We start from the raw sequence: 12642 nt of genomic DNA on the forward strand, positions 1-12642 counted from the left end.
CTCATCAACCTTAATAATAATATTTGATCAGACACAGTTTAATGAGTGTTTTGAAATTTATATGGGATTGTGAAATTTTTATGCGTGAATATATGTACTCACATATTACATATTACAAAGACTTAGTCAATCTTTGAATGTCATGAGCTTGGACTTACATCCACATCATCAAACATTACTATTATGTATATTCTTGTGAAAATATTTGATTGATCAATCACGTTATAGATGCAACCAGTGTATTATCGTCCAATCAATCAATAAATATAATTTATTTGTTCAAATGTTGAATGTTTAGATTATGTCTATATGTTTGATCCATTACTTACATTCCATAATTTTATAACAAAACATTATAAATAAAATTATAAATTTTAAACAAAAAATAAAAATTTTACCACGTGCATTGCACGTGCAATCCAACTAGTCATTCTCCCTTTAAAAGAGGGAGTACTAGAAAAACTTTCTCTACCCAAAATAACCTTCGTCTTTCATTAATTTAACAAAGTTACCCTTTCTTTTTTCGTTACTCAGAATCAGAGAATTCTAAAGCCCTAAAATTCCCTTCCTTCTCCATTCTATCGGTTAGGATTTTCCTCTGGCAACTCATTCCCACTCTCTATGTCTCATCAATTGGCGGTTACGAAATTGAACAGATGCTTAGTATTATTATCCTAATCATCCCGAAACCTTCTGTTCCATCTTCTCCTCAAATATCAGATTTTAGGCATCAACAAGGATGAGGAAGTGAACAAATTGGGCAAACTTTTTATAAGAGGAAATTTTCTGGTATGTCTTGATCAATTTATAAATTTTGATTTTGTTATGGATTTGTTTGTTTTATTGTGTTAGAGTTAGATACAGTGTGGTTTTGAAGTGATTTGATTATCACTTTTGGTAATTGGTGGTTTTGGTTGTTTTCTTTTCTTGTTTTTTTTAACTGGATGGAGACAGATTAGGTGGAATTAGGTATTCAGCCTGAATTGAAATCGGGATTATGTGAAGTTTCAATTTTTTTCGATGCGTTATCTGTTGAAATCTTGTGATTGAGTGCACAATTGTGATCTTTTGGGGAAATTTATTGTGGTTTGAAGATGTGATTACTTGATCTGTACTATATATGGACAGATTATATAAAGTGTCTGGAATGGCACTGAGTTAGTTTGCGGAAAAAGTCATTCTTACTTTAGCAACATAAGTAATGTGAACTCGCAATATGTATAGAGTTTAGTGGATGCGGGATCTGAAAAGATCTTGAATTGCCAGTTTGTAAATTTTGTGAAGTTGAGGATTTGGAGGGCAGAGTGTGATTTTACTAGACCTTTTAAAATTGGACCTGATTGCTTATTTTCTGTTGTTGGTTCATTTTATGAAATTCTGGGTAGTAACATGTAAGTTCTGTAAAGTGTAAACTATGTACCTAAAACAGTTCAAGAGATGGAGTATCAAAGCTTCTGTTGCATTCTTTTTTAATTTTGACTATTGGTTTAGGGATTGATTTTTGTAGATTTTCACTTGCTTCTTGCACACTAGAGATTGGAATTAATTTGTATACGAAAAATGTGATTTTTCATCAAGTCATGAACGTAGAGAAACTAACAGTTTAATGCTTGTAGATTCTTATAACATTATGGAAAGGGTGTGTTTGGAGCTTGTCAAGCCTTAGTTTGTAGAAACCTTAATGAGTATTTTGGATTTTTTATGGGATTGTCAAATTTTCATGGGTTTATATATGTACTCATACATTAGGTAGTGCGAAGACTTAGCACGACTCTAACGTCATAAGCTTGGATTTACATCTACATCATCAAAAATTACTTTTAGGTATATTCTTGTGAAAGTATTTGATTGGGATTGAGATTGGTTTATTAATTTGAGTGCCTCTGATTATCCGCTTGTGACCCAGGATAGTAAGTTTTGATTGGTTTATTGGGGTTTTTTGGATTTGGGTTTGTTTATTTAGGTTTTGTGATGTTTGATTGTAAATATGTTGCTCATGTTCTCGTATTTTCCGAGGGATCTGGACTTTATTGATCATACTAGCAACATGGGATGGAAAGAGTATGTTTTGTTGTTTCTTTGTTTGTGTGTGTGTGTGTGTGTGTTTGTTTTGGTGGATTGTTGAGATGGGTTTTGTGCAGGTTTCAGAGGGCAAAGCCGGTGACAATTGATCTAGGGCTATACATTTCGAAGAAGCAGGATATGTTCTGGATTACTCAGCGGAGGAGTGTGCCCACTGCCTTTAAACTCTTTACAGGTAAATGTTTTGTTTCGGAACTTGATTTGAACATGAAATGCATATTTTCTACTAACGTGTAATTGATTAATTGGCTGGATATTAGGATTGATATGGATCTTTTGATTAGTTGCATGTAACATTAGTTTCTTGACAAAAAAAGGTTGCATGACGGTGCTATAGGTTACCTGTTGTACAGATCTAATTTCGAGATTAGAGACTCACTAAGGTTATAATTTGCCTTATATGCAAGTATGTTTGAGAGAACTGGTTATGAAATCTCAAATACAAAGGAAAAATATTGCAAGTGATTTGCTATTGTGATCCCAAACATGCTTAAAATCGCAATGCTGGAGGATCAACAATTTGGTGTGTACTCAATCATGTGTGAGAAATTGATTCATGGCATAAGAAGTATGAAGCTTGTGTATTGGTCAGTTTGAAGCTTAAAGGTAGGTATATGGCTAATTTGTTTGCAAGTGATTTTTTATGAAGAAAATCAGCTACCTATTGACTATATTCTGACAGACAATTAAATTTATGTTTAACGAAACTCACATATATAGATGTGCCATCCTTTGAGAATATAAATTTTGCAAGAAGATATTGAGATGCTGATCACCCCAGAGAAGCATTGGTAATTATGTCCACCAAATGATTCGTTATCTCAAGGGTCTGCTAATATTCTATATCATGTTAGGATGATTAAGTTTCAGGACTGGTTTTAGTTTTCAAGTACTTAAGGATTCAGTTTTGAGTTGTGAATTATTATACACCTTCTGCAATGCATATAAGTGGATATATGAGTAACTTGTGACTCATAATGCTATTAATTGTCCTTTGCTTCAACTTGTCTATATTTACAATTAAATGATAAAAATAGAAGGAATGGGTGCATCTCATTAAGAGTTTGTTGAGATGGTTTGTGGCAATTAGAATTAATGGAGCAAGGAGAGTAGACGTATAAATAAATGAATTGAAATGATTAAAAAAGGATACGGTAGATACATAATTAATAGGAGATGTTTTAAATATTTGGGTTAAAAGTTTTTTTTTATTTCCTTATTTTGTTTGCTCCCTTGGTTACTTGAATAAATTACTATATACCAAAATATACTCCTTCCTTTGTGGCTTTCTCTTCAATTCTTCATACCTAGATATGAGCATATAGTGATATAGATTACATTCATCATGATGATTTACTTAATACTGCGCATTTAGATTACATTCACCCACTTAACCCAAATATCAGAGACTCACTACATGTGACTTGATGTAATTTATCATCTTATGTTTGGGTGCTTTTTGTCATGGTCACAATATAGGATTCATATAGCCGATCCCAAACATTTGGGATAAAGGCTATTTTGTTGTTTAATCATTCATTCCTCGTCCTCTGGAAAAAAAAAGATTAGGTATTGAACATGACCCAAGATGCCCCACAAAATAATTGAGGTGGTTTTACAATATCAATAACTTGAGATCTGTTATCAGTAAGTTGATGCAAATTTCTGGTAGTTATGAACTTATAAGTTATAACCCTGCTAATAAATCTTAAAGACCAGTTAGTAGGTACGTAAGCCTACCTTTCTTGTTCTGTAACCTGGGAGTACATGTTTCTTTGTGTATGTTATGTTCACTGTAGCATGCTACTATTTAGGTCATTATTTTGTGCGGCTATCCGTTTCGATATATGATGGCTTTGCATGATTGATGTTAGTCTGAATCTGATCCACTCAATTAGCCTCTTAATGAATCAATCAGATAACGAAATACAAAATTAACAGTTCTTCAAAACTACACTTCATTAGAAGATTGTGTTACCGCTTTATGGGTGCACATCTATGACACATGCATATTAACTTCTCGTGTCTCAAACCTTATGGCAAATGTGTTATGTTACATTGACTTTGTATGTGCCTTGAGAGAGTATAGTCTTTGTTTTTCCCCATCCTTTAACTTTTTTTTAATCCAGATTAAGTCGCCTCTTGGTTAAGTGAGTTTAAAGTGGTCCATTGAGTCAGTTCTTCTTAAACACCAATTGGTCCTAAAAGATTCATATAAAATCCTTCTTTTGTCTATTCTTCCTTTTGTATGAATTTGGCATGAAGTTATAGGGTTGACATTTGATACCTACTTGCAAACTTTTATCAAAACTTTCGGAGGATCCATGTTCTGTATAGCTATTATTTTCATGAGAAAAGATCTAGATGATGGCATAGTGATGTTGAAGTCTCAAGTCTTATGCTAATCTTTTCTTGCGTTTACCTCAACTGACAAGAAACTTGCTTAGGAAGCTATGCATTTATTTATGGACAAACGTATGCCAAGTTTCAAGCATTATTTCTGGTAGTTCTTGCTTTTCAAAGGTAAGCATTTATGACTTGTGACTACTCATTAAACTAGGTGAAGAACAACACCACAGATCAACTTATACTATTTAATAAGAATGATGATGATGTAGCAGCTTATACTATTGAATAAGAATGACGACGACGACGTATAATACTAATGAGTAATGAGGAACAGATTGCATTGCTGAGACAATTATATAACTTCCTTTCTTTTCCCTTCTCTTATCTTATTTCAGCTATTTTCTTGATCTATATTATCATTGGTTCATGGGTTAATTGTGGATAGACCCCCTGTATCATCACTGAATTGCGGATACACCTGATCCTTGTTTGGTTGTCAGGAACAAAACTGCTCTTCGGCCCGGGCTTGGTGCGATTAGGCTCGAGAGGCTTATGACTTATTGAACCACAGTGAATTGGGATGAAATTTCTTTGTAACTAAAGAGTAATTTATAAGAGTTATGGGTGTATTGAACCACAGTGAATTGGGATGAAATTTCTTTGTAACTAAAGAGTAATTTATAAGAGTTATGGGTGTAGCCTCTTGAAGTTGTTGGATCTCGGTAATAGACTCTTCTGAACTGTGTTTTTACGAGCATTGTACACATTGATTTTTATGTTTCGTTGAAGCAAGGTACTTTATATACAATCCGACATATTCACATTGGACATAAGATAATCTTTATGCTTAGAAGTAACTACAATCCAATCAAAAAGTATACTGTCATGTCTTAGCGCGAAATTGATAAATCTCAGAATCCATTGAAGATTGTTTTTTGAATTCAAAAAGAACAATCTTTAAATTCATGAAGAATTTCGAATTCGAATCCATTGAAGATTGTTTTTTGAATTCAAAAAGAACAATCTTTAAATTCATGAAGAATTTCGAATTCACGAAGAAAATTAATATAAGAAATTTCACGGATGTAAAGTCATGCCTCTAGGACTTATACTCTGCCTAGCTAAAAAGAAAAACAAACTGGACTCTTACTAGGACTCGGATTTTATTAAAAATAGAGATAGCAAAACTATCATTAAAAGACTCCCTATGATTAAGGAAATAAAACATTCAAATTTAGGATCAAGTCGGATTTTCAAATCAAAATAGATTTCTAAACCATTATCAAAAGTAGTAAAAAGCTGACAAAAAGTTTGATATCTCCCAAGCCTGAGGGAATTGCGTGAAACAAACGGTGGTAAACCGACTAGCAATAGGTTTGATTGACTTTGTCTCGAAAAAATATGTGATTTTATATTTTATCTATCCAATTCTAACACGTAGTTTGGAAGATACAACTCATTCAATTAAATAAAATTATAATTTAAAATAATGTTAAAAATTTTACCACGTGCAATGCACGTGCAATCCAACTAGTATATATAAAAGAGCTAGAAATAGAGTTTAGAAAACTTCTCAATAGATCAAGAGATTGAGGGAGGATGGTTGGATGCTCAAACACCAATAAATAATCTCATCAAGCTCTTGTGAAATTGATTTCTTAAAATCAAACTCTCAAATGCTTAAAAGCTTTTTAAACACACTTAAACAAAAACTTAAACCCTTGATGAAACTCTTTTAAACTTGGTTTAAAACCCTCTCTTAGTTGCTCCTGAAAGAAGAGAGCAATGGGTTTTTATACTCACTCAAAACTTCAGCAAACACCCCACTAAAAATGACAACAAAGCCCCCAAAAAAACATAGCTGGAAATAGTCGTTGGAGTCCAATGGATAGTTCGGCGGTCGACCGTGGGAATCTCGCGGTCGATCGCGAGCAGCACAGAAACAAAGAAAGGGCTCTGGACAACAGACGGTCGACCGCGAGAACATCCGGTCGACCGTCACGGTCGGCCGCGAGCCTCTAAAAAACTTCCCGAGTCTCATATGAGAAAACAGGTTTGAAAGTAATTTTCTGATTTTAAAACCCTGTTTAAAAATATCAAACAAATTCCAAAAATTATGAAACTTTGGGAAATGATTGTAGACATGATAATATACAAGCTACAAAAACTGGTTTTCAGAAAGGACCTCCCAAATAAAAAATATTATTATTTTACAAAATAATCCAAAATATGAAAATGTAAACATATGAGTTTTGACATTTTAGCTTAACCATGTTTTGAAACATTATAAAATGATTATATAAACTTAATAAAAGATGTATATGATTGTTATTAAATCCATAAACCAAGAAAACAATATTTTCACAAAATTGCATATTTTGCAAACATTTCAAAAGTAAATATGATTTCATTAAACCAAATAAAATTGATATTGATGAAATCATATATATGCATATAAGTATGAAACAAGAAATGTAGTTTTAATTGTATTCAATTGTTTCATAGTAAAACTTAAAAACTATCAAACCAAAACATATATGTATATATATAACTATATATATAAAACCAAAACATGTATGTGTGTATATGATTAAGCTTAATAATATAAACTCCTAAACTAAATTACCCAAGCTTGATCTTGATCTTCAATAGCTTGACTTGATAATCTGCAGATGAAGCTTGAACTTGGATCTTTAACTTGAATTGTACATAGCTTCACCTACTATTCCGCCAACCTCCATTTGATATGATCGTTATGGCGCAATCCATCCAACCTCCAACATGTTGTTTGTCTACAATAAATAGATAAACACAAACACTAGACAAACAATATTAGTTATAAATTGTTTGTTAAACATCATCAAAATAAAAAGGCCAACTATCTCTTACTTTTTGATAATGACAAACAATTTACAAAAAGGATATATGCATGAAAGTAAATGAATATATAAGTTACAATAATCATGCATGTAAGCAAACACGATAGATATACTCATGCATGTAAGCAAACAAGATAGATATACTCACAATATTTCTCCTCCTTTGACAACATCAAAAAGAGGAAAAACCATAAAGATGAAAGAGAGCGAAAACTCCCCCTACAAATAAGCATGGGTGAGTATAAAACAAGTATAGGGATTGCTCCCCCTATCAAAATGACTTATGGAAAATATACAATAAAGATCAAGGCAAATATATGTAAGCAAGCATAGATAAAAAATATGCTAAACACCACTCACAAAAAATATAATGAGGACACATAATGATATGTCATTATAAAGTTAGTGTCTTATTATACTAACATAAAAACCATGAATAAGAATAGATTTATGAAATTAAAAAAAAGGAACATGAGAATCATGCAAAAAGTTTTCAAATGAAAACAAATCAACCAAAAGAAATCATAAATCAAAGTTTAAATCCAAAAACGATGTTTGATCAATAAAGAGAACTTTCTTTGAAGGACTTGATCAAACCACTCATAGAATACATTATAAAGCATATATGAAATTTGAATCATCTATTTGTGCTATATAATGAATTCAAAAGAACAAATCAAAACAAAATTTTCATAGTTCAAAAGTGAGATTACAAAACATACAAAAATCATGAACTATGGACTAAAAATCATCTTTAAGAGTATAAAACTAAACCATCATTGATTTTCACAAATGAGAGGCAACCATATCAAGCTCTTGAGCTTGTTTCAACCCATATAAATATTTTAGTACCCGATAAACAACGTTTAGGAATAAACACCCAATAAATCCGAGGGGTTAAATAAACATAAACCTCTCATCAAAAGCGAAACTAATAGTCATGAAAACAAAAGAATTGATCAAAGAAGGATCGTTTTCATATTAAAAAAATTTTAAAGCATAACTTTCAAAACCAAGAAAAGGAAAAAGTAAAAGTACTAAAATTCTTGGTTTAAAAATCATTTTGGCACCCAAGAATTCTTGGTGCCGGATTGGTTAGGTACATGATCCCTATCATTCAAGCTCAAAGCCCTAGGGTTATGAACCCTCTTGGGCATATGTGGTGCACGAGATCGGTCATAGCAATAATCACTCAAATGACCATTCTGATTGCAATATGTACAATGAAAAGGAAGCATTTGTTTATGTTTATTAAAAGGTGCACGTGGAACATTTGCAAACAAAGGTAAATTATTTGAAGCTTTTTGCAAATGTGAAACATTATCAAAACAAAACTTTCCTAAGTGGCCAAATCTACCATAAACATTACATTTATAAACATGTGGTCTACTAGAAACATTTGGCAAATAAGACTTATTTTTTAAATCAAAACAATATTTGGCCAAATGACCAAAACGACCACAATGATCACACTTGAACACCCTAGCATGCTTATGATGAACTTTGTGAGAATGAGCATGTGAATGTCCCCGGCAGATTGGAAGGGATGACTCCTTGGTTCTAGAGGAACAACCGCCATTGGTCTCTCTCTATGGTCATATGCCTACCGTCCCAACTAATCTCTATCAACTCTGGGTCGGTCCTAAAGGGCTGCGCACGCTGGGGCATGAAGTCAATGCGAGTGTATCCCTCAGTCCTCTGCAAATTCTCCCTACCGATTACCTGCGTGACTGCGTAGCCTTCCCTTAGGATCCCGTCGACTGGAGAGATGTAGCGAAAACCAATCCTCTTAGGGACATCAGACAAATCCCTGATCTAGAGAAGCACTTTGCATTCTTCGAAATTAGCATGGTTTTTGACACCACAATAGCTCATGATGCATTCATCGATGGGGTCGAGCAGTGATTGCAAAAATTCAAAATCCCAGAGATGGTATGAGAGGTTGAAGAGGCGGATCCATAATAGAAAGGGTTACGGAACATGTGAAAGTCTGTAAAGCCTGAGATCCTCACTCCAACGGTGGAATCTGCCCTTAAAGGTGCCCATATCTACCAGGCCGAGCTTTATGGCTTGGGCAAGAAGTTCGGATGATGGAAACTGCACCATGAAGCTGTGTCCTGCCGCTTCTCTAACTTGATGGGGCCATGACCTGAGATTGAATTTAGAAGCCATCATCTCTTTGAGCTCCTGGACGGATGGACGGTCTGACCTAAGATTGAAGATGGCGAAAGCAGATAGATGTCGGATGATGCTGGAGGTGTTGGCAGGGATGGTAAGAATCCTTAGAGGGGCACGAGTAGTAATACCATGATGACAATTTTCAGAGGTATGTCCGGACCCATGGCAGTATGCACAAGTGCCATCCAAAGCCATCTTTTATGATTTATGACAGAGGTTAAAGACGCTGAGTTTAGGAATTTGTTAGGGGCGGAGGGGTTTACAGAGTCACTTACAAGGGTGGAAGAAGTTGAAGGGTTGTGGAAAAAAGGCTGTGACGTGAGCGTGAGGGTCGAGGGAAATATTATTTTAACAGCCTGTCCTGAATTGTGAACACGCGGATATATGATGTGACATGTTGGGGTAGTAGGACATGTCTTGGAAAGCCACAGATAATTAAATGATATAATGAATAGAGCTAACACTTACTCAAATAGAGCTTGTCCAGAGTTATAACTAGTTGTATACAAGCTAGAACTAGCGTTAGAGCAGTTAGAACCAATGTATAAACAAGAACCAACACTTGTGAAGGGAAAAACTGTAGGCTGGATGTAGAGCTAACAAGGGGTGGGTTAGAACTGGCTTTATACAAGGTAGAACTAGCGTTGGAGCAGTTAAAACTAACGTAGCAGCTAGGATGAACAATTATGGAGGGAAAAAACTTAGGCTGGAGGAAGAGCTAGCAAGGTGTGGGCTAGAACTGGCTGTATACAAGCTAGAACTAGCATTGAAGCAGTTAGAACTAACGTAGCAGCTAGGACGAACAATTATGGATGGAAAAAACGCGGGCTGGAGTTAGAGCTAATAAGGTATGGGCTAGAACTGGTTGTATACAAGTTAGAACTAGCGTTGGAGTAGTTAGAACTAACGTAGCAGCTAGGTCGAACAATTGTGGAGGGAAAAAACGCGGGTTGGAGTTAGAGCTAATAAGGTGTGGGATAGAATTGGTTGTATACAAGCTAGAACTAGCGTTGGAGCAGTTAGAACTAACGTAGCAACTAGAACCAACAATTGTGGAGGGGAAAAAACACGAACTGGAGGAAGAGCTAACAAGGTGTGGGCTAGAACTGGCTGTATACAAGCTAGAACTAGCGTTGGAGCAGTTAGAAGTAACGTAGCAACTAGAACCAACAGTTATGGTGGAAAAAAACGCAGGCTGGAGGAAGAGCTAACAAAATGTGGGTTAGAACTGGCTGTATACAAGCAAGAACTAGCGTTTGAGCCGTTAGAACTAACGTAGCAACTAGAAACAATAATTATGGAGGGAAAAAACGCGGGCTGGAGTTAGAGCTAATAAGGTGTGGGCAAGAACTGACTGTATACAAGCTAGAACTAGGTTGGAGTAGTTAGAACTAACATAGCAATTAGAACCAACAATTGTGGAGGGAAAAAATGCGGGCTAGAGTTAGAGCTAACAAGGTGTGGGCTAGAACTGACTGTATATAAGCTAGAACTAGCGTTGGAGCAATTAGTACTAACGTAGCAGCTAGGGTGAACAATTGTGGAGGGAAAAAGCACGGGCTGGAGTTAGAGCTAACAATGTGTGGGCTAGAACTGGTTGTATACAAGCAGAACTAGCGTTGGAGCAGTTAGAACTAAGGTAGCATCTAGGACGAATAATTATGGAGGGGCAAAACCCGGGCTGGAGGAAGAGCTAACAAGGTGTGGGCTAGAACTGACTGTATACAAGCTAGAACTAACGTTGGAGCAGTTAGAACTAACGTAGCAACTAGAACCAACAATTATGGAGGAAAAAAACGCGGGCAGGAGGAAGAGCTAACAAGGTGTGGGCTAGAATTGACTGTATACAAGCTAGAACTAGTATTGGAGCAGTTAGAACTAACGTAGAAACTAGGACGAACACTTGTGAAGGGAAAAAACGTGGGCTGGAGGAAGAGCTAACAAGGTGTCGGCTAGAACTAGCTGTATACAAGCTAGAACTGGCGTTGGAGCAGTTAGAACTAACGTAGCAACTAGAACCAGCAATTATAGAGGGAAAAAACGTGGGCTGGAGGAAGAGCTAACAAGGTGTGGGTTAGAACTGGCTGTATACAAGCTAAAACTAGTGTTGGACAAGTTAGAACTAACATAGCAACTAGAACCAACAATTGTGAAGGGAAAAACGCGGGCTGAAGGAATAGCTAATAAGGTGTGGGCTAGAACTGGTTGTATACAAGTTAGAACTAACGTTGGAGCAGTTAGAACTAACGTAACAACTAGAACCAACAATTGTGGAGGGAAAAAACACGGACTGGAGTTAGAGCTAACAATGTGTGGGCTAGAACTGGCTGTATACAAGCTAGAATTAGCGTTGGAGAAGTTAGAACTAACATAGCAACTAGGGCGAACACTTGTAACAAAGAACTAACTCGAGTACTACTAGAACTAACATGATAGCAATTAGAAATACTATATCATTATGTAGAACTATTATCAAATATAACTAACAACAATTTATAAAAACATCACTGTATGTGAAAGATAATTTGTAACGAATTGTTTTCTTTCCATTACAGCAGCAAAGTTGGACAGAACTAACTTCATGCAGTGTTGCGGATAAGAAAGATTATGGATCCTCATTTGTTGCTACCCTCGTTTGAGTGGAAGATATCTGATAAAACTTTATCACTATCATTTTTCTTACGTTTTGAGGGTGTGGGCTTTCCTTGCATGGAGGATGAAGAGTTGGACTTCGATGATCCACCTTGCGAGACAGAAGGGTTACCTGGATGAGGAGCATTGGCGGTGGGGAGAGCCGCCGGCAAATTGGAAGGGTCGATCCCTTGGTTCTGGAGAAAGAGATACCACTGGTCTCTATCCACAGTCATGTGTCTACCGTCCCAGCTAACCTCCTGCAACTCTGGATCAGAACTAATAGGCTACGCAGGCTGTGGCCCTAAGTTAAGGCGAGTGGATCCCTGAGCCCTCTCCAAACCCCTCCTGCATTGGACCTACGTGACCGCGCAGCCTTCCTTTATGTTGCCGTCAACTGGAGATGTGTAACGGAACCCAAGCCTCTTAAGGATGTCAAATAAATCCCTAACCTTGAGGAGCACTTTACAGCCTTCGAAGTTAGTATTAGTTATGACGTCACTAGAGCACATAATGCATTCAC

General features: G+C 35.8%; 1 long non-coding RNA gene across 1 annotated transcript; it reads left to right on the forward strand.

Annotated features, from left to right (window-relative positions):
• Positions 519 to 5054, forward strand: LOC109837779. The gene is made up of 3 exons (XR_002246438.1): positions 519 to 789; positions 2142 to 2257; positions 4932 to 5054. It is a non-coding gene; the product is annotated as an uncharacterized LOC109837779 (long non-coding RNA).

This window comes from Asparagus officinalis, chromosome 4 (assembly GCF_001876935.1).
Source record: "Asparagus officinalis chromosome 4, Aspof.V1, whole genome shotgun sequence".
Lineage (NCBI taxonomy): Eukaryota > Viridiplantae > Streptophyta > Magnoliopsida > Asparagales > Asparagaceae > Asparagus > Asparagus officinalis.